The sequence below is a fragment of the Ambystoma mexicanum genome, chromosome 6q, assembly GCF_040938575.1.
Source record: "Ambystoma mexicanum isolate Mex_15411 chromosome 6q, UKY_AmexF1_1, whole genome shotgun sequence".
NCBI lineage: Eukaryota > Metazoa > Chordata > Amphibia > Caudata > Ambystomatidae > Ambystoma > Ambystoma mexicanum.
In genome coordinates, this window is record NC_090937.1 from 1,360,152,734 (window position 1) to 1,360,174,846 (window position 22,113).

The 22,113-nt window shown below is 49.6% G+C and overlaps 1 protein-coding gene and 1 long non-coding RNA gene across 4 annotated transcripts in view; one reads left to right on the forward strand and one right to left on the reverse strand.

Annotated features, from left to right (window-relative positions):
- Positions 1–22,113, reverse strand: part of JAKMIP1 (janus kinase and microtubule interacting protein 1) — a 3,487,328-nt gene that overhangs the window by 49,810 nt on the left and 3,415,405 nt on the right. The gene's annotated exons all lie outside the window — the stretch shown is intronic.
- Positions 20,467–22,113, forward strand: part of LOC138516681 (uncharacterized) — a 575,944-nt gene continuing 574,297 nt past the window's right edge. The window contains exon 1 of one of the 2 annotated variants that reach the window (XR_011282299.1): positions 20,467–20,723. This is a non-coding gene — a long non-coding RNA (uncharacterized lncRNA). The remainder of the gene's footprint in view (positions 20,724–22,113) is intronic. The other variant, XR_011282298.1, reaches the window with a different exon arrangement.

The window sequence follows — 22,113 nt, forward strand, 5'->3', positions numbered from 1 at the left end:
AAGTTATGCATTTGTATCACTTTAATAATTTCGGATTAATGTACACAAATCAAATTTAGACTGATTAAATAAAGGTGGGTCTCAGCTGTACAATACACATTTCGGCTTGTAACCAGTCTCGGCGCGTTTTTATATGTTAAATAGCTGTTCAATGCTTTAACATGCACTTGCAAAGTATTAGTTCTGGCTTGTCTGCAGCCAATAATTGGCCAGGCTTGCTGACATGGGGACGCCATTGTTTGAATATCCACTAGGTTGTATCTACTCGGCGTAATGGTCTTAATTGATGTAAATTGGGATCAGCTAAGTGATAGATGGGATTGCAGTTTGGCCCTGGAAGAGCAGATGTGGCGATTATCATGCAGGACACCATGGGTTCCAAATCTGGAGACTGTGATTGGCTATAACGTTCAATATTCATCCTTCAACTAAGCTCCTGTGGGAGGGTCCCAGTCCAGACAGTCCCTTTGTTCCTTGTGTGCCTACTGGGTTTTCTAGACAACCTGGCATACATTTCTCCACTCCAAGAGGACCAGGCCCAAATCTCCTGGAAGCATAAGCCAACCCCACCCCCATAGAAATGTGTTTGTATGTCAAAAGAGAGGTTTTTACTTTTGGTTAGTTCGACAAGGAGACACAAAACAGGTACTGACAAAGGCATCTCAATTACTTCATTGATGTTAAGTGCAGGAAAGGCGTATCTACTTCTACTGCATTGACAACATTTAAACACTTCCCATCAAACAATATTTCAAAGGCTTCATTCTTTCGTGCTCAACATGTTTAAATATGAATCATTTTGCAACGTAACCACTGCCAATAACATTAAAAGGCGGTACACTGTAGAGTTTAATTTTAAACATGTGTCAACATTTTGCAACTATACCATTACAGGTGAACACAATAAACCAATGTTATATTTCAATATGCATGCCATCATTTGACTTTTGCCATTTTAAAACAAATGTCTTTGTAGCACCAGCTGTGCTCATTTTTTGGCTTGTGGATGTTTCTGACCCCCTTCCAGCCTTTTCACATTTCTTACATGCAGTTGCATAACTTGCAAGAAATTAACTGTCAGCCCTTCCTGCTGATGATTTAGAATCATTGAGAACCACATTTTTGAGTTCAATTTATATGGAACTTCCTGGAATATGTGCGAAGCTCCATGCAATTTGTGTGGTGCTATTTCTGAAAGGTGTAGAGCCTTACTGGTATTCCATAAGTGTACGCTTGTGTTTGCGAGTGATTGGTGGAAATCATGAATAAAATAGTGCACTTTAACTTGGGATTCTCTCCATTTGTCTTTAATTTACCCTACACTGAGCCGTCTACCTCCCACTTGAATGAAGCAGTTTTCTGGAATCCGTTTGCTTTAGGTAAGCAGTTGGCACAGGTTCCACTGGTATTAAGGTTCAGGAACAATGTTCAATTGTGAGCCACTGTTCAACAAAGCCTGAGTCTTCCACCCTTCTATTGATTTTCCCACCAATACATCTGATAAGGGTCAGCAGTGAAAATGGCATCACATGGCTCAACGGTGGCAAGAAACCTAGACGCCCTCTCAATTTGATCTCCCAAACAGTCTGAGGCATGAGCATGGGGGGCAGTACGGACAGAAGTATGGCAAACATCAAAGCACTAACCCTCATTTTTCTCCCAATGGCAACACTGCCATTAAAGCCTGTCAGAAAAAAAGAGAAAATTGTCAACCAGAGAATGACTGACAACGGACACAATGAGAATGTGTGCAGGCAAATTGGTTGTGTGTTTGTACAAGAAAATATTAGGATAGGCCTTGAGGATGTTAAGAAGGTGGTTAACAGGTCAAGCGCGACCTAAATTTGAAAGAGTTTGTTAGTGAGATTGAGATATTCCAGGTTTCGTCAGGGGACTGACACAGAAGCATTTCACAGCCTTGTAGGCTTTGCTCTTGCTTGGTGCTTCTTCTATGGTTACTTGGTAGTGGTTGGCTTCTGCTAGGGTACTGAGTATAATGCAAGCTGATTAGGAGGTTTCCAGGATGTTGAGGGCTTTCTTTTGTTGCAATTATTGCTGGATCTTTTCTAGTGGACAGATGGGACTTTTGGTATCGGTGAGTGTAATAGTAAGGTATCGGGTCCCTTCTTGAATTTCAAGAGCATTGGAGTGGTCTGGATTGCCCTCTGGATGGTGCTCCAGTAGGCAGGGACATAACAAAACAAGGCCTAGTTCCAGTTTTTTCCACGTGAACCTGTTTTGTCTTGAGCCTAGCAATGACCAGTCTCCTGGACGAGGGTGACCCACCTGAGGTACGGTTTTGCATCTAGGTAGACAGGTGTAAAAGCAGTGGTTGCCTTCTACGCAATATAGGCATTCTTAAAGAGTAACATGGCTGAGAAGCGCATCCAGTGCAGCACCCTTAGATGGGAGAAATATGGTCACATTTCTGGATTCCAGGTATGATTGGTGCCACGGTGTGATTGAGCAGCCGTGTGGGGCATGTACATCACTTGATTGTTTCGAAAACATGTCTCCTATCGATGTGAGGAATTACAAGTGCTTGGACTGTGGCGCTGAAATTCTCTGGTGGAAGGAAGGATTTTTTTACTCTGGAGGGGAGTTACTGGTACCAGGCACTTGGGCCATTTTGCTGACTTGTTTTCAGAAAGAGAGAGTGCATTCTATAGTGCACCTGAGTGACTTGGCAGCTGGGCCAGGTGAAGTGCGAAGCCATTATGGTTCATGTTGTTTAGGCACCCTTGAATTGTATCCTGCTTAGATGGGGGACTTAGTAGAGAGACATTATTGAGGGTGGTGGGTTTGGTTAGAGTTGATAGTTTGTGTTTGAGTCCTTACAAGGTAAGGTCATTAAAGGAGTGACCTGAGACATGATGGGCATATTGCATTCCTTGTTGAAGAGGAGTGTATTTGTAAGGAGGATAGGGATGGCAGCGTGGTCTCTCCAGTCAAGTGAGAAAGGGTTAAGACATTGCATCGGGGGATGTTAAGAAGATGAAGACGAGGATGTTTCCTCTGATGAGGATGAGGCTTAGTACATTCTTTTATGTGTAGGAAATCCATGGTTTGAAGCAGAGTGTCCCTGTTGCTTTTGGAGGACTGTGTTGCTGGTGGATTTAAGTCACCAAGAAAGATTTTTCTTGAGTTTGCAATTTATGTTAAAGTGACAAGACTTCAAATGTCATTGAGAAATGAAGCACACCTGTGAGAGGGGCAGTAACTCAGATGGAATGTGGCGAGCTGTCTATACAATAATGGGAGGTGGCATGAGATAGTTCCTGGCTGTTTGACGAGCATCGTACAGGTCCAGTCAGAATTGTACAAAACGGCCACACCTCCTCCTATCATGCCTTTGCAGTCACTATGTTGGATGCTGTACCTCGACGAGATGGGACTATCAAAGATATGGGTAGAGGTGTGGAAGAGTCATGTTTTTGTGCTAAAAATGGCATTGGGTTCAAGTGTGATGATGAGGTTGGTGATGTTGGCAAATGGTGGATGGCTGAGTGTGCATTATTGAGCATACGGTTGAGAGAGATACAGATGGAGGAGTAGGCATGGTAACAAGGGGGATGTGGCTGAGAGGTTTTGCAGCTTATTCACATGGCAAGTGTTTGTGAGCTTGTGTCTCATGAGAGTTGGAATGGAGTATGACTGCAGAGGAGATGTTGTAATCTCTACCTGATGTTGGAGGGGCAGGGTGCCCACCCTTATCCCTGTTCAAGCCCTAACAGGTTAAGTCATTAGCTGAGGAAGCCAGCGATGAGGACGCCTAAGGACAGCTGGTACTGAATATAGGGAAGAGCTGGTTACTCCTGATTGGCTGGTGAGCTGGAAGGGCTGGGGCTGGTCCTGTGGCCGGGGCACTCTTCTGAACCTGGTAAGAGAGCACTGAAAAGGATGGAAAAATAACAAACCCTTCAGAAGCCGCAGCTTGGTGCGAAAATCTTAAAAGTTGGATCTAGCCATCATTCAAAATGAAAAGTTGGCAGACTTCGAAATGATCACATGACAGGGGCACTCGTCTGAACCCCGTGAAAGAGCACTGAATAGAGAGGGAACAAATAAGCCCTTAAGGAGTCACTTTTGATACAAAAAGCTGGAGGAGGCAGAGCTAGTCACCATTTGCCATGAAAAGCTGGAGGAGGCAGAAGGACCAGGGACACTCCTCTGAGCCTGGTGGAAAGGCAATGTATATGAAGGAAATACAGCACTTACGTAGTCACTATTAGGCTGAACAAATCTGGGGAAGACAGAGCCTGTCAGCATTTGTCTCAAAATATGGAAGACGTTGGAGCTGGTCAGGTGGACAGGCATATATTTTTCTGAGCCTGGTGGAAGAGCACTGCAAGAGAGGGAAATATGCCAACCCCTAAGTAGTGCCCATTTGGCACGACAAGCTGGAGGAGATGGAGCTGATCAGGTCACGAGGCCCGTTCCTCTGAGCCTACTCTAAGAGCACGGCAAGGGAGGGATAAACCCAAGACCTCGAGTAATCACTATGTGGCATGAAAAGCTGGAGGAGGCGAAGTAGTGGTTGAGTGTTTTGAGAAGGGGTTTGACATCTGGTGAGTATGAAGTCTTCTTCCGATGCATTCATGAGGAAGCTATTGAAACAGGTGTGTGGTATTTTGGTTGGTTTAAGTTGCCTGTGGTGGTCTTTTAAACTTGGATAAATATGACAGCTTGGTCTGCCACATATAAGTGGTAGACGTGATAGGCATTAGATGGCTCCTGGTACAGTAAGTACCAAGTCGAATGTGTTCCTTCCAATGTGAGTAGGTTATGTGACAAGCTACTTGATGCTCAAGAGGGTTCTCTCTGGCTCTACTGGTAGCTTGTGTTTAAAGCAGTTTCAGGTGTTCAAGAAAGATGCTGTTAGAATAGCAGAAGGATGCTGTAGTGAGGAGGTGTGTGATGTCACTGAGAAAGGTTTTACTCATTTAGGCGGTACAGATCAGGTGGAATGTGGCCGTTTCTGTATGTGAGCTCAGGGATCAGTAAACTCAGCAGTGGACGTATGAGATATTGAGAGAATAGCAATAATTTCAGTAGCAGCTTCAACCAATCATTTCTGCAGATCTAAAGTATGATTCTCTCAAGGACTGCTCTTAATGCATTGTATATACTGTAATATTCCTCAATATATAATATTCCTCAGTATGTAATATTCCAAAATAAACAATGTAATGGCATCCCAGACCACAATTAGGGTAGTTGTGCCTTTGTTTATTGCCGGTATAGTATTATGCTCCATTCTTCTTTCAATACCAAATCATAAAAAGGGCACTGTCGAAGCTGCAACTGAGCTGATTTTTTTTGGCAAAGTGGACCTCAATTTCTTCAGTAATTCAAAAATGATCCCAGATGATTCAAGGAAGTAGTTTAGCATAAGATCTGGGGCCCATGAGCGTGACAGTAGAATGCAATAGTTCTTTGGGTACATGGGCATGAGGCCAACTAGAAAGGGTACTTCTTTTAAACTGGATTACACGTATAATACCTGAAATACACTTTACTTGCATTGTTCCCTGGATTGTTGGCCTACAAATTCACCCAGTCATTGCCAAGCATTAACATATTGAATAATGTGTGTGCTAATTTCATATATTTGAGCATGCCAGGCCCTGTGTGACCTCGGTAAAGGGTAACTCTGAAGTTGCCCCAGCAAACCGTGCGAGAGGAAATCGAGGCTAGTGAGAGTGGCAGCCAAGAAACTGCTTGTGCTCATCAGTGTTGGATCCATATATAGAAACCGTCATATGGGGAATGCCTTTCCATTATAATGGGAGCAATGCCTGATGGTTGGACTGACTAGTTTCTGAGTTAATACTGTTGCCAACTTGTTTTTAGATTGCAGATTTCAGCAACTTTGACTGGTGCTGTTTGCAAAGTAACAGCGTCGGTTCAAATCCCAAACTGATTTTTAAAACAGTCAGTGTGTGTTCCTTGTAAAAGCAAAACCTTAGATGGATATGTTTCGTTTTGTTCATTATCATTGGCCTTTCTTCGTATCCTCTCAAAAAGCCAATTGTTCTTGCTCAGGGATTGTTTTGCCATTCATTACCCAGGACAATAACCTGGTCACATCAATTAATCTTTTCTCTCATCCTACATCTTCCCTGTTTTACCTTTTTTGCATTGTCTCATCAAGGGAGCCATATGCATTAACAGTTAAACCTGAAATCAGAGTTCTATGAAGCACTGGCCCTGGGAAACGAATGCATGCTTGAATTCGACCCATTTGCTTAGCAGAGGGGCTGACTGCTACAGGCTTTATACATCTGTCTGATTGCAAGCCAAACAAGGAACTCCTTTTGGAAAAGTACCACCCCCCCTCTCAAAGGGAGGCTAGAATAATGTATAGCATATTGTGAGTCCATGCCCCTCTGTCCCATCCAAGCGGTAATGGTATGGGGGTGGAGGGTCTGGTCAGCGTGAAAGTAAATGTTTAATACGAGCAAGGTATCTCCATCCAAGGTGCAACTACCTAATTTGCAAGTGGTGGGACGAGCAAGAGGAATGTGTGTGAAAGGACCAAAAGAATGGTATAAAATGCACAGTCACTTATGAATGAATCTTACAGATTTCACAAATCTACAAGAACTCGTCTACCTGCAATCATGCCAATGATCACAGCAACCAGCACAGGGTAAGCGGTGCTATTGCCTCATTACCACCATATCCGCTCTTCCCCGTTCCAGTCCAAGCTCATGAAAGCTGTCCTCCTTCCTCGCAGACACTCTTATAAAAATACTCTCTAAAAGCCACACCTCTCCCGACCACAGTACTTGAGGCTATCCCTTGCCCAAATCCTACTGTTTATTCTGCTGTCCTTATAACATCCCTTCTTTGAGGTAGGCTTGCCTTCCCTCTTCTCTATCAGCTTCAGGGGCAAGGGCTCCAACCGCCCCTGCTGGGCTCATGCTGCAGTGAAGGGCTCCCACAACCCCTGCTCTACTCATGCTGTGGAAGAGCATGCAGGTAGTTGGGTAAATTGTTAAGACACCATACTGATAGCTGGACCATTGGCTGAGGTCCCACAGTGTTCCTGTCACCCGTCTGGTTGAGGTCTGTGCTGGGCATGACCTGACAGAAAACAATGGGGGTCAGCACAAGGATCCGCAGTTGAGCTTCATGTTTCCCTTGTCAGCTGACATCAGGCCAGTGTGAGGTGATGTGGTATGCCTTCTCGGTGGATCCTGATGGGGTCCGGATGATGGCTTTCCTTCCAGGTTTCCCAAGAGTATGTGAAGCTTACTCCTCTGTGGGACCCAGCGCATCTCTCCTGCCCTGCTCCGTGGGAGATTGGTTATCCTCCCCGTCAGCTGGGATGGTTCATCAGCGGGACAATTTAAGAAGACCTTAAAGAATGGCCTCCCTCTGATCCCAGATGGAAAGGATAAGATCTTAAATTAATGGGGGGGGCTGATCAGATATCTATCCCAGATTTATGAATACCATTTGTCCCACGAGGGGTGTCGGCCCATACCTTTCTACCACTTTGGAGGTTGACTGCTTGCTGACAAGAGTAATAGGTCGTCCCTCCGGACTCCACTGACAAAAAAGTAGACAGGTCTTTATGGAAGGGTTATTCTGGGGCCTATCTTTCTCTTCAAGATTCTGCCTATGCCGCACTGCTCATGTGCTTCTGTGGCACTTTCAGGAGTTCTACACCAGAACTGATGAAGGCTCTGAATATTCTGCACTACCCCAGACTATGCACCATCAAGTATAGTTCCTTTCAGAGTTGGATTTCAATGGAGTTCGAGCAGCAAACTTACCATGGGTACCTCGTTGGCTGCCAGGAGACAGCGCCAAGTAGAGTACTAGCAAATGGATGATTCCTAGAAGAGAATCTACCCCTCCTGGTTTCCCCGGCCATTCAGGAAGCCGCTGGAAAAGAAGGGCCATTGGGTATATTAGGAAGAGAAATATTCTGATACCCTTTGGCAGGAGCAGAAGTCTGTTCCTATGATCAAAGGTCACCATACACCAGCGGTTCAAATCTACAATCAGTGTCAACTCAGGGCAGGCCTCGATGCTGAGGGCGGCGAGCCCCCATGCATATGATCAGGACTTCTTTCTCCCCTGAGATATCATGTTCGAGACTGGTGGCAGGCCTCACCACAGTTGTCAGCCGGGGAAGTCTCCTTCAGTTCAGGTATGTCTGCAAGGCTCCATTGCAGAGCCTCAATTCTTGAACATCAAGTGAAAGGGATAGCGCCAATAAGTTTGACTGCCTCTGAAACCGGAACTCTGGACACCCCCTGCACCATGGTTAGGCAGAAGAGATCTTCTATATCGAAGGAGATTTTAGCTCTACATAAATTGTTAGTTATGCAAACCCCCCACTTCTCAGAGGACAAGGATTCTACTCAATGGTCTTCCAGGTGCCCAAGCTCTCAGAATGCTTCAGGCTTGTGTTAGGCCTCAAGGGGGTGAAAGGGTTGTGCCAACATAAGATTCAAAATGGAGACACGGCCGGCAGCAAATTATTTACTAGTTTTCAACCATAGATTAGCTGACATCTGTAGATCTCAGGGATATATATCTTCACGTCCTAATAAATCCTGACGATCATCACTTCCTGAGGTCTGCTGTCGGGAACCAGCACTTAGACTGTTACGTTCTTCCTTTTGGTCAACGCTCAGTCTCATTGGTGTTTACAAAGTCTCTGGCACACTGGTGGGAAAACTTCAAGAGAAAGGCCAGATTGTTTACCGCTACTTGATGATATGCTGAAACCGGATTTGTACAGGCAAGAGTTGGTAAACGTGGTGGCAAAGGCTCCCTCTTCCTTTCTTCTAACATCTTCCACCTCAAAATTGAGTAGTCTGATTCATCACCCTCACAAGATCTTCTTATTTTTGGAGGCCATTTTCTGACCAACTCTGGCTGGGTTTTAATCGCTGAATCCAGGACTGCTCGCGTCATCCAGCACGTTTCTCAGATTCATCTGCTTCCAGAGGGGTTCTGTCCGGAAGGGGCTCTGTATTCAGGTCAGATGTTTGCTGCCTTATTTTAACCCCCTGGACTTCTCTGCATCTTCGTCCTCTCCTCTGGCAGTCTAGCGTCATTGGTCACTGAGCTTGATGGACTTCACCAGATTCGCACCACTATAAATAGTGCTAGTCTGCATAAACTTACTTAATGTGAAATAGATTTTTTTACTTGGCATCAAGCGTAAAGCAAACTCATTCCATCCCACTTGCACTGTCATTCTTTCCACCCTTGTGCTGTCATTCCTTCCCTCTTTTGAAGTCCTTACTTCCCCCTTGGGCTGTCATTACTTCCCCCTTACACTGTAATTCTACCCCCTTGTGCTATTTATTCCTCCCTCCTATGCTGACATTCCTTCCCTCGTGCACTGTCATTCTTCCTACCTTGCACTGTCATTCGATTCCCGATTGCACTGTCATTTCTTCCCCCTTGCACTGCCATTCCTTCCCCCTTGCGCTGTCAGTCCTTCCCTCTTGCACTGTCAGTCCTCCCCCCTTGCGCAGTCATTCCTTCCCCCTTGCACAGTCATTCCTTCCCTGTGCTGTTATTCATTCCCCCTTGTACTGTCATTCCTTCCCCACGCCTTGCCCTGCCCATCCTCATTCCTACCCCCATGTTAAATATATAATGCAATAAACTACACACGCCAAAAACATTGGCTTTGCCAATGCTTGTTTTCCACAGAATGATGTGAAAGTAGGTCTTGCTTCATCAAGCTTGTCACCTTCTGGAATCTGGCATCACAGCATGCTCCCTTCCTTGCATTTCACGTTGCACTCTGTCGAATAACACAAATGCATTTCTAATGTTTCAATGTGCTTCATTTGTACTGCATTGCCTATGGAGGATATGTTCTCTCTGTTGTGCTCATTTCTCCTCTAAAAGGTGAATCATGCTTGTTTTATACAACCTCTTATATATTGTCAGGTTCGCTTATGTGCCCTGGTTGTTTCAGGGAAACGTAAATCAAATGATAGTTTGCATCTTTTGGTGGGTGATAGAGTCTACGAAAGATATGCGCATCAGTCAAAGCTGTGCGGTCATTTCTATGCAATGCACAGTAAGTGTTTGGGTTGGAGGCTGGGTAAGATTGCTTGAAATGACAGCTCAAGTGTCTGCCAACTGCTGGAGGCGCAGATGTATCATTTCGAAACAGGAACCCCCAAACTACCAAAAGTCTGTGATACTGGGCAGATCTCTCTCTGTGCCCCAGTCCGCTTACATTTTCGAAATTGGGAGTGAATAAAACCGCGGCCACCTTACAAAGTGCAATATACAAATTAAACCTAGCACTGGCGAAGCCGCTAGTCTTGGCTTTAGTATAGGCACTGCAAAGAGGGTCTATGAGGAGTGAGGTCATGGGGGCCAGTGAGGAGGGAGAGAAAGACGTGAGAAGAAAAGTGATGGCAATCGTGATGAGCGATGAAGCACTCGCCCAGCAGTGTCTGCAGATGTGTGGTGAGGGAGAGGAAGGAGGCCTGCAGTGCGCAGGGATGTGGAAATCGCCTCTAAAACGTTCTCCATAGCAGTTCAGCAGAGGTACAAAACTAAACATATGTCAACAAATGGATCCAGTAGAAACCATTTGGAAATGGCGACGGGGCATTCCCAACAGGATACTCTGCCCCCAAGTAAAACACGTCAGGCAGCAGAGGCTGGATCCAGCAAGGGTCGCATGTGGTGAGAGGGGTCATGTGAGCCGCGAGCAGCTCATGCAAGTCCACTTCCGAATAATTATTGTGTACTGCATCCGGATGAAGCATGTGCTAACAACAATAATCTGTCATTTATAAAGTGCTTCTATCCAAAGTACCTTGCATAAAAGATTGCTAATTACAATTATTATTACTCACCCGAAATTGGTTCCCCCTATATCAACCAGAGAAGGATGAAAGGCTGAGTAAACCTGGCCAGGATTCAAACCGATGGCCAGCAGCTCACCCCAGGACGCGCTTAACTCTCGGACCTATTTTAACAGCTTAATAAGAATTAATCTGATAAAACAGAAACATGCCTGTCCCTTCCTTGATAGCAATTTAAGAGCGTTACGGACGCCGACCTAGGAGCGACTGGATCGATCAGAAACCATCTGCTCCTAGACAGTGAGGGGGCCGGTGGTGTGCTTGGCCCCTGATAGTGACTACTCATGGCACTCAAGTGTACCGCTGATCGAGGACCCCATATTTTTGTGTTTTTAATTTAATATGTAAATCAGTTCAAATGAACTATTTCACATATAAATATAAACATAAAAACATATAAAAACAAACTGAAATCAGAAAACCATATACACACAGATATGCATCAATCAAGATATACAATTGGATACAAATAGAAATATATCACAAATCGATTAAATTCAAGGCCATACACCTGACATATAACTCAGCCCGTTAGACCCTTCCCAAGTTTACCCTCAACAATCTTCCAAATATTGTATAATGCAATCATTAAGCCAGTGTTAGTCGAGTTTGTGCAGTGCGGCACAGACATGTCTGGTAAATCCCAGCCAATTGGCAGCAGCCAGCTAATGCATGGCCTGTGTTATATACCGGTGCTCTGGAGGCCCTGCACGTGGGGCTGGCACCGGTCCAGGAGGCCGCATGGCCTGGGGCGCGGCATCGGCAGTAGCGCAGACAAAAGAGACACCCACACGCTGTGCTGGGTTTGCCCGGAACTGCCTCCCACTGTCGGGGGCGGGGCTTTCATTAAGCGGCCCTACGTCACCGAGCTGCGGGACGTAGGGCGGATATAACATTCCTCCTTTATTTCAAATAAACTTAACAATAACACAATCAACATACTCAACTTCAAACGCATGACACAGTTCTCTTTTCACACTGTACCAGCTCCCCCTTGTGTGGGATCTTTGGCGACGGTGTCTGCTCAGCATACATAATCATTCAGCCTCGCGGGCGGCCTCGTGTTGGCTCTCAGACTATACCGCTTCACCTGGGGGCTGTCCCCGCTCGGCTCGTGAATCTGCTCACCTTCACTGCAGGCGTCCCCACTGCCGGCCAGGCTCTCTGGTTGCCAGCTGCGGTCCCATGCGGCTTCTTCCTCTGGGTCTTGCGCCAGCTCTTCGCTGTCTTGTTGTAAGTTGTCGTCGTCTTGAGGGCCCTCGCAGTCTGTCCAGAGAGTGCAGGGCACGGGCTTGAACCAGGAGGCATTCCTTGTCACTTTCCGACGCCCCCGGGTCACTGTTATCATGGTCCCGCGCCGGTTGCTGACAGTCAATGGCTGTTCCTCGTACCTGGTGTCTAGCTTGGACTTCGTGGGGTTTCGTAACATGATGACTTGGTCACCCACCCGATGGTCGTACGGCCTTGCTCTTCGTTTGGCACTCATGTGAGCATTGGCACGTGTTCTCCTCATCTCCATGCGGGCATTGTCGACGTCATCGGGGGTCCTGCTTGGGTGATGGGGAATCGACGATTTGATGATGGTTCCAAACATGAGGTCAGCAGGTGGTATGCCCGTGGTGCTGTGTGGGGTGACCCGATAGTTCCGCAGGAAGCGGTATAGGTCGACCTTCCACGGGCTGGCGTTTGCCCTTGACACTCGGAGCACCTTATTGATGGTCCTCATAAACCGCTCGACGTCCCCATTGGCTTGTGGCCACCTCGGCATGATTTGGTGGTATTTGATGCCCAATTCCTGTAAATATTGCTTGAACTCTTTGTGAACGGGGGTCCATTGTCACTCTTAATGGTTGTGGGTAGACCATGAGTGGCAAACATCTTTTCTATCACCGGGATGACCACTTCCGCGGCGGTGGACTCCAGTATCTCGACCTCTGGATAGCGTGAGTGATCGTCGATTGCCACCAGTAGATGTAGACCCTCCCTGATTTTGCAAAAATCAATACTGATCGCTTCCCATCGTGCCCGGCCGCGCTCGGCTGACAGAATCGTTACCACCCGTTATTTGGCAGGGTAAACAGGTGTTCACTAAGCCTTCGACCCGATCATCGATGTGCGGGAACCACACCCTCTGTCTGACCCGGGCCTTTGTTCTTGCGAGACCCTGGTGTCCCTCATGCGCTAGGGCTACTATCCTGTCTTGCAAATTTGGGGGTATGATGATACAATCTCCCCTCAGCAGGAGCCTTCCTTCGGTGATTGAGAGGTCTTGTCGAACCGTGAACATGCCAGCCAGGAACTCCCTAGCCCCCTCGGTTCGGTTGCGGGTGTGCGTCATGAATTCCTTCCAGTTGCCTGACATGATGGCATCTTTTACCAGGTCGCAACAGGGGTCATTTAGGGTTTCTGTTGCAATGTCCTCAATGTTTACCGCTTTGGGCCTCATGGTGCGAACCACTTGACAAATGTGTTCCTCTGTTTCTTCGGCGATCAGAACTTCCTGCTGAGTGGCTGGACGTGGGTGTCTCGAAAGGAAGTCCGCTGGGTTGCTACTGCCCGGCTTATAGACGAGTTTGAAATCATATTGCTGGAGGTGTAGCAGCCACTTGGTGATTCTGGCTGGTGGGTGCGCCGATGACCCGGTGAAAATTGGTAGTAGGGGCTTGTGGTCAGTGATTGCCGTGAACTTGCGCCCATACAGGTACATGTGGAAGTGTCGACACCCCATAGTACGGCAATGGCCTCCTTTTCTATGTGGGAGTACCTTTGTTCCGTAGCTGTGAGTGCCCTGGATGTATATGCGATCGGTCTTTTTTCGCGCTCTTTCGTGACTTGCATCAGGATTGCTCCAAGTCCTACTGGGCTGGAATCCACAAATAGTTCAGTCGGTAGGTCTGTGTCGTAGTAGGCCATCTTGGTATCAGTCGACAGGGAGTCTTTAATGCTCTCGAAAGCTTCCTGGCATTCCTGCCCCCAGACCCACTTGGTGCTGACCCCTGTAAGTTCCCGTAGCGGGTCAGATAGGGTCGCTAGGTTTCGAATGAATCTGCCACAGAAGGTGGCCATTCCCAGAAAACTGCGTACTTCGGTGGGGGTCGCTGGGGGACTAGCAGCTTGGATGTCCGCCACTTTTTGGGGATCAGGTGAGATGCCAGTGCGGTCAAACTTGTACCCGAAGAAGGTTATTTCCGATTTTAGGAACTCGCACTTCTCTCGATGGATTGTGAGTCCGGCTTCTTCCAACCTGCCCAGGAGTGTCTTCAGTCTCGTGATGTGTTCCTTGGTGTCAGGTGCATGTATTATGATATCATCGCTCACGTTCAATACCCCTGGTATGCCTCTGATGACCTCCTGGATGGTCTGTTGAAAGACTTCCGCGGCCGAGGAGATGCCGAAACTCAGGCGCTTGTACTTCCTCAGACCTAGGTGGGTTGAGAAAGTGGTAATGTAGCGCGACTCTCTGTGGAGCTTAAGTTGGTGGTACCCCGCTTTTAAGTCTACCTTCGAGAACACACATGACCCAGTGAGGTCGGTGATGATTTCATCGATTGTTGGTGTTATGTGTTGTTCCCTTTTTATGGCCGCATTGGGCAAGCGCATGTCAATACAGATCCGGACTTTTCCGGGCTGTTTGGGCTTCCTGGTGACCACCATCGGGGAGACCCACGGCGTTGGTCCCGTGACTTCTTCAATGATTCCGGCAGCTTCCAGTGACTTTAACTCTTTCTCTACCTGTTCCCTCATGTGGAACGGTGTCCTCCGGTGTCTCACCGCACGTGGTTGCACTGATTGATCAATGTGTAGTTTGATAGTCTTTCCCTTGAGACAGCCTATCCCCTTCTGTAGCTTGGGGTGTTGCCTGAGAAATTTCTCGACTTCGGCTGCGTAGTCAATGTGGCAGATGAATTTGACCACGCCCAAGTCTTCAGCCGCATCTCCGCTCAGTAGGCTTTCGATCCCCGCCTTCACGACATATATCTTTGACCACACCTTCTGTTCGCCATGTTCGAGCGTGGTGCGGAACCTCCCGATGACTGGCAGGGGTCTCCGGCTGCCGTAGGCAAATAGACGAGTGTCTGTAGATTTGAGCTCAGGTGGTGGTGTAAGAGTTTGGAAGACACTGGTTGGCATGACGTTTACCGAGGCTCCCGTATCAATGGTCATCTGTACGTACTGGCCTTGGATGGAGACCGTGCATTTTCGTCGCCTGGCGGTTCTTTTCGGCGGTACTGGCCCCTGATTCAGTGCGGATACCAGGTATACCATTCGGCCCTTTCCTTCGCTCTCCATGCCTGCCGTTTGCCGTAGGGCTGAGAGATCATCCCCTTCCTCTTCCGTCGAGGAGTTGACTACTGCGACCCTCCTTGCGCTGGCTTGCTTCTTTTTTTTCTGGGACCCCTTATCCTGAGTGCCTTGTGGGGGCTGCAGTGGCGTGTTCGCTGATCTGCACACTTTCACGTAGTGATCCTTCCTGCCGCACGCTCCGCACGTGGTGCCTTGCGCCGGGCAGTTTCGCCTTCCGTGTCTTTGACCACCACACCACCCACATTCCGTGGGTCCTGGTACTCGAGGTTGCCACCTGTTCTGGGTGTGGTTGCCGCCTCTTTCACCTCTCGGAAATGGTCTGTCGGAGATCTGGGCGACCATCGCTGTTGAGAGGGACGGCTGCAGTTTCTGTAGTGTCGCTTCCATGTTGGCGGCCCTGGAGTGGGCAAGCTCCCTCTGTCGACCCAGTTCCAGGATGCGTTGTAGAGGGATGCCTTTCTCACTGAGTACGAGACGCCTCAGCTTCTCCGAATGTATGCCATTTATGATTTGTCGTCTGATTTCCCTCTCAGTGTTCGTGAACTCACACGACATGGCCAGTTTCCTCAGCCTCGTGTGGTAGGTGTCTAGAGTCTCATCAGTGGCCTGGATAGTCGTGCAAAAAATGAAAGTCTCATAGTCTGGATTTAGTTGCAGGAGGAAATGTGCCGTTAGGGCGTCCTTCGCACTCAGGTACGCGTCTTGGCCTTCATCAACATTCAGGGAGTTGAAGATGCATAGCACCTCGTCGCCCACACTGAGGAGCAGATGAGCTTTCATCTTTCTGGATGACGTGATGTCCTTGCATTCCATGGCCATCTCGAACTTTTGTAGCCATAACTGCCATCTGGGTCCACTGGACGATGGGTCGGTGAATGGGTCGAAGGGTTGAACCAAAGTCGACGAACTGCCCAGCGTGTGGGGTGGTGGCGACGCCATCGACAGGTTTGCCGCGATCCTGGACGGCGTGGAAGGTCCAGGAGTTGATGACCCAGCCGCCATGGTGTCACGTACCCTCGGTTTGTTGATTATGCTGTCGTGCTGGCCTGATGTTGTCCTGCCTCATGAGTTCGTCCGCACATTGCATTGAGGAGTGTTCTTTCGCGGTGAATGTGCCCACTGGCACTTGTGCGCCGACCGATGGGCGCCTTGTAGCATGTGCGCCATGCAGGAGGAAAAGCAAACGAAGAGAGAAAAAAAAATTCTCAGCCCCTTTTGGATAGGCAATGAACGAGAGAGAATTTTTTTTTTTTTTGGGGTGGGGGTCACGTGGTCTCGGTGGCCCCCCACCGGGTGTCCAAAAATTCATGCGGGACGTCCGTGGGGCGTCCGCGTGTGAGGTGATGTAGAGCACGTGGTTGTTCGCTCACTTCCTCGTCGCCATTGTTATATACCGGTGCTCTGGAGGCCCCGCACGTGGGGCTGGCACCGGTCCAGGAGGCCGCGTGGCCTGGGGCGCGGCATCGGCAATAGCGCAGACAAAAGAGACACCCACACGCTGTGCTGGGTTTGCCCGGAACTGCCTCCCACTGTCGGGGGCGGGGCTTTTATTAAGCGGCCCTACGTCACCGCGCTGCGGGACGTAGGGCGGATATAACAGCCTGCAGCTTCTGCACACCCAGCCTTAAGCAAACAAGACAATATATGTTGCATGTCACCCCTGTTGGTAGACATGGTAGCTCCCAGTGTTTTGTCTTCGTCACATGGGGGAACCATGTGACCAAGTTAATAAAAACAACAAGCTGTTTCTGGCTCGTCAGTCAATCCATCACAGGACTCCGGTGTCGTTTCTTGTGGGTGCACCCTGCCAGTGCAGCACCGCGTGGAGTAGGCCCAGGGACGGGGCCCTCCACGAGGTCGGCGCCCCTGCCGGTCTACACCGCCCTCACAGCTGATTAGCCATGTGATCATGGCCGAATGCGGCACACCGGCCTGGGTGCCCCCAGAGCTGGGGATGCCGTGCTGGATGATCCCAGTCACGTGGGTCACTCCGGTGATCTGGAGCGAGTGGGGTGATCCCCACTCCTTTGTTTGTGGCGTGATCGCCACACGAAGGGTCCCTGTCAGGTGCTCCCGACAACCACAGGGGCCTGCCTGGTGATCCGAGGCAGGTCCCCAACAATGGCGAGGAGGGCTGGAGCCCATGGCGGCTTTGGCCGCGGGCAGTGTGGAAGTACTGGGGGTGGCCCAGGGCCCCGTGCATCCTAACACGGGCCACCTGGTGCCCCCAGAATGGTGCACGGTGCTGGCCGCACGTAAATGGTGGTGGCGTGTGCACGGCCCCCGCTCCTTCCCCACAGCAGGAGAAGAGCTGCCTGCCCCTTCCTGGAGGAGGACGAATGTTCGGCGGCGTCGGCCGCGGAGACATGTCGGGAGCCGCATCACCCGCCATGTCAAGCTGTGGGTGCCCCCCATCTGAGTGGAGGGGAACTGCTCCTCCGCATGAGCTGCTGCCCCCACCCCGCTGGAAGAAGGAGGATGCGGCCTCCGCCGCAGCGGATAAACTGCAGGTCGTCAACCGCGAAGGGGCAGAGGCCCTAAGAAGAAATTGATCGGCGTAGAAAGGTGGGTGGGTTTGCGCCCCGCCTTCCCCCCATGAGGAGGAAGGCGGCGACGCAACGCCGCCGCACGGAAACTGGGCTGTCTCCCAGAAGAAAGTCGCTCCACTTCGGAGCATTGAAGATAAAAATGAAGGCGCTGGAGGCCCGCGCCGCAGTAAAGAGGCATTGCCTCTTCCCCACTGGGAGATGCCCGGCGGCCACCAGCCGCAGCAAGAAGAACGCGGGTTGGAGCCCGCGATGGGGAAGGGAGGTGAGCCCCCCCAGGAAGATATGAAGTGGCTGCGGCCGCAACAAAGCGGTGAGCGGCCTCCCTCTCCCCCACCCGCGGGTGGAGAAGTTGAAGAGCAGCGATGTTCGCTGCAATTAAAAAATAAATAAATAAATAATCGGAAAGAGGTGAAATGCGGCTGCCACACAGCGAGGTGGCCCCTGGTGACAAGCGGCATCGGCCGCACCGCTGAAGAGGTGGAGGGGCCACCAAACAGCTGCGGCGGCCCCCATGAAAGGTTGAAGTCCAACTGGGCCTGCGCAAAAAAAAAAAATATATAAAGTGCAAAGGAAAGTGGCATCGGCCGCGTGAGCTGCTGCTGTCCCCCCATCTTACCCCGCAGCGCTTCCGCCACCCTCCACCAGAATGGAGCGCTGCACTGGTCAGCTGGGCGGCCACTCAAAAGGGCCCCTTAATGTGTGCCTCACAGAGGCTCTCAGTTTTGCCACAGAAGAGCCACGAAGGATAGCGGCTCCAGGGGGAGTGCTTGTGCGCCCTCAGGGATTTCGACTCTGAACCGGTCCAGGTACGTGCCGCCAGTGGACAAGGCAGGGGAACATCAATGAGCCTGGTGCGGAAAAAGGAGTGGCCCATCGTCGAAACACCCACCCTGCCATCTTGCTGCCCGAGTCTCCCTGCAACCACCGAGAGATCAGACTGAGGTGGCGCCCTGGCGTTCCCAACTGCCGCTCTGCCTGCCCTGAATATGGAGTGGGCCCATCATGGCCACGCCAGCAGTCTGCCATGAAGGACTAGGCCCGATGTAGCCCCTGGTGCCCCCAAGTGCGGCCTTGCCGGCCACTGAACTGTGGTGTGGCTGTCCTAAGCGAACATAGGCGAGGATCCAAATTGGTCTCCTGCTACTCCATGGGTACGCCGATGGACACTGTAGAAATCCCCATGAAGGCTGGGAGCCGGCAGACTTGGAGTTGCTTAAAATGGCCCAGTCGGTGGGCAATGTAAACTGGTGAACGTCAGTATATGTGGAGTGTGTTATGTGGTGCCAGGGTTCCTCAGGGGTGCTGTTCAGCGACATGAGACCCACTCACCCAGGTTAATAAAGGGTGCATGTGTGTGGGAGTTATGGTTTGTAGTTGTAGTGTGTGTATTATGTTATGGTGTTCCATTTATTTTGTCGTTATGAAAAAGGAGGAGTGTTGCATATGTCACCCCTGTTTGGAGACATGGTAGCTCCCAGTGTGAACCATGTGATCAAGTTAATAAAAACAACGCGCTGTTTCCGGCTCTATATCAGTCAATCCATCACAGGACTCTGGTGTCGTTTCTTGTCGGTGCGCCCTGCTGGTGCAGCACCGCGTGGAGTAGGCCCTCACAGCTGATGAGCCATGTGATCATGGCCGACTGGGGCACCCCGGCCTGGGGATGCCGTGTGCTGGGTGATCCCAGTCACGTGTGTCCGGAGCGAGTGGGGTGATCCCCACTCCTTTGTCTGTGGCATGATCGCCACACGATGGGTCCGTGTCGGCTGCTCCTGACACCCACAGGGGCCTGCCCGGTGATCCGAGGCAGGCCCCCAACAATTACGCTTTTCTTTCGGCGCACCCAGCTGAGGACCAGTAAGGGCAAGACTGCTAGTGGATCCAGCTTCAACAACAGATGAATGCGTCTTATTCCGACCAACATCGGGCCATTTAATCAAATATTGCTGAGGGGACATACATTTATAGATCAGCTGATAATATACCTTTTTAGACTTTGAAGATGTTTAAAACGTTCGATCCAGTCCCATGCTTTCACTTTTTTTTGTAAAATCCTCCTTTAATGGTCAATAATGTAATGTCAAATCTGAAAGCCAATCAATAATCTCAAAGAAAGCCAAGGATCATTTTACCCGCGCAAATGCACTATTATTTCCGGGTTTTACCGAACTCATTTGACCGTAATAGGAATCCCACCCAACCACCTAAAAGGCTTTCCACTGGGCTCTTTGCGTGGCAGAAGGGTTTGGGTTATCTGCACGACCACCAAGACTCAAACAGTTGATTCCAATCCCACGCCGGAACTGATTTTTGATTTTTAATGGTGTCTAAAGATGTTAATTGGTGACTCGTTGCATGCCCCTTGGTCAGTGGCTTGAAACTGGATTTGTTTATTCGGGCCCCCATGCATAAACACAAAGGACAGTTCTCATGGAAGCTGCTGGTGGCGCCACCGTGTGGCCAGTGTAAAACATAGCAGGGGAGGCTCCTGTTTTGAGGTTAGTTGTTGCATTTGCCCGGCCTGGATTACCATCCTGTCTTTTCATGAAAGCAAGGCATCTGATCATAATCATTTTTTTAATAACAAAGTTTCGAGCAATGACCCCTGGAGAATCTGAAGGCCGGCAAACGGTATTGGCTCACGGAAGCTGTAACGTTTGTAGCGGCGCCGGGCGGTCGATGGTTTCAAAATCAGCGTATTTTTGTCGCGCTAAAAGGATTTGCACGCCGAGGCAAATCCTAGAGAACAATTTGATAATTGTAGCCAAAGCAGTGGACGGGAGGCCAGCTAAGCTGATTAGGGCCGAAGACGTAGGAGGCTGTGTGGAAAGTCTCACTGCATCCAAAGTAAACGTGTGGGGAGCACAGGCGCGGTGCTCGGCCACCGAAACACACCTGCAATATTCTGCAGGTGGAAGGCGCCGGATGGGCCTGCCGGTTGCAGGCGAGGCCATGGCGTGTGGGCGGCAGGATAGCCAAACAGCTGCTTCAAGCTCCCTCCCCGGTAAGAGCTTTCCATCACACTATTCTATTTGTGGCATGCTTTAAACAGTGCATAGGTTATGTGGATTCAGCTTTAAATAACAACGGGCATTTTGTAAACATGAAGATTGCATTGTATTCATTTAGGAAGTGCCCTTTGAGGTTTTGAAAAGGTTCTGTAATACCATCCCGCATATATACTGAGTTCCTTGCTCCTCCTTTTAACAGTACTAAACATCAAACGGCAATCCCCTGCCACAGGTTATGCATTATATTATCCGGGAATAATTCATTACTCGTACGAGATGCATTCGCATGTATAATACACATTTAAGTGAATGCCAAGTAAAAAAGTAATAAATACTGCAAGCAGTAATAATACCACTGTCAGAGCATACGATTTCATGCTAGCGGACTCGCTGCTTTTCGCCTGCACACACTACTGTAATGAACATAATGGCGATGAGGGCGGCATTTGTTCACCCACTCGATTGAAGTAGGTAGCTCTCTCTGCGGTCATGGGCGCTGTGGCCACGAAGTGCTCCTTTTTGGCCCGGACCAGGGCTTGGATCAAATCCTTTACCCCGAGGAAAGACAAGTTATCATTTCTAACCCAGTCAATACCCCGATTTTATGTGGGCTGCCTCTAGGGTCGGCTCTGTCACCAGAGATGACAAATGGCGAGGGAGCCCTGCAATGTCCTGGTGCACAGGTTTCCCAGTCTCCATCAGCCACAACACACACACCTTCCCTCATCCCTGCTGGCTGACAGTCTTAGTGCCGGCTCACAGGGCCTGGCTGAGTATTTCTCGGGGCTCCAGGGGGCCCATTTCAATTTGATTGGGCCCAGGGCTTTAAGTGGGCCGGGGCCAACCGGGGCTGGGCCCCGGCAGGCTCCGAAATTTCGTTTTGAGGCGGGGCCCTGCCGGGGCCCACTAATCTCCCCTGGCAGCCACTACACGAAAAGGCATTTTTTTCTACAGCCTGAAGCTCTCGCTCGTGTGCGCGCGAGCTTCAGGCTTCAGAAAAAAATGCCTTTCAGCCATAATGGTGGCGCCGCACCTACGAGGCATCCCTTTAATCAAGTGATGCACGTGGGTGGGCGCCACCATTATGGAGAAAACGTGAGGCCGCTGGAAGCAGAGGCCTTGGTTTCTAAATACTGAAGCTCCCGCGGATTCGCGGGAGTTTCAGTCTTTAGGAAAAAGGTCTATGCTTCCAGTGGCCTCTCCCTTTCAGCCTTGATGGTGACGCTGCCCCTCCCCAGCTGGCGAGGGGCAGCACCACCATTAAGGCTGAATAGGCGAGGCGCTGTCCCCTGCCAGGCAAGCCTATAGAATATAAATGCAGAGATCAGCACCCTCTCCCCATAGGGGAGAGGGTGCTAATCTCTACAAAAGGCTGCCTGGCAG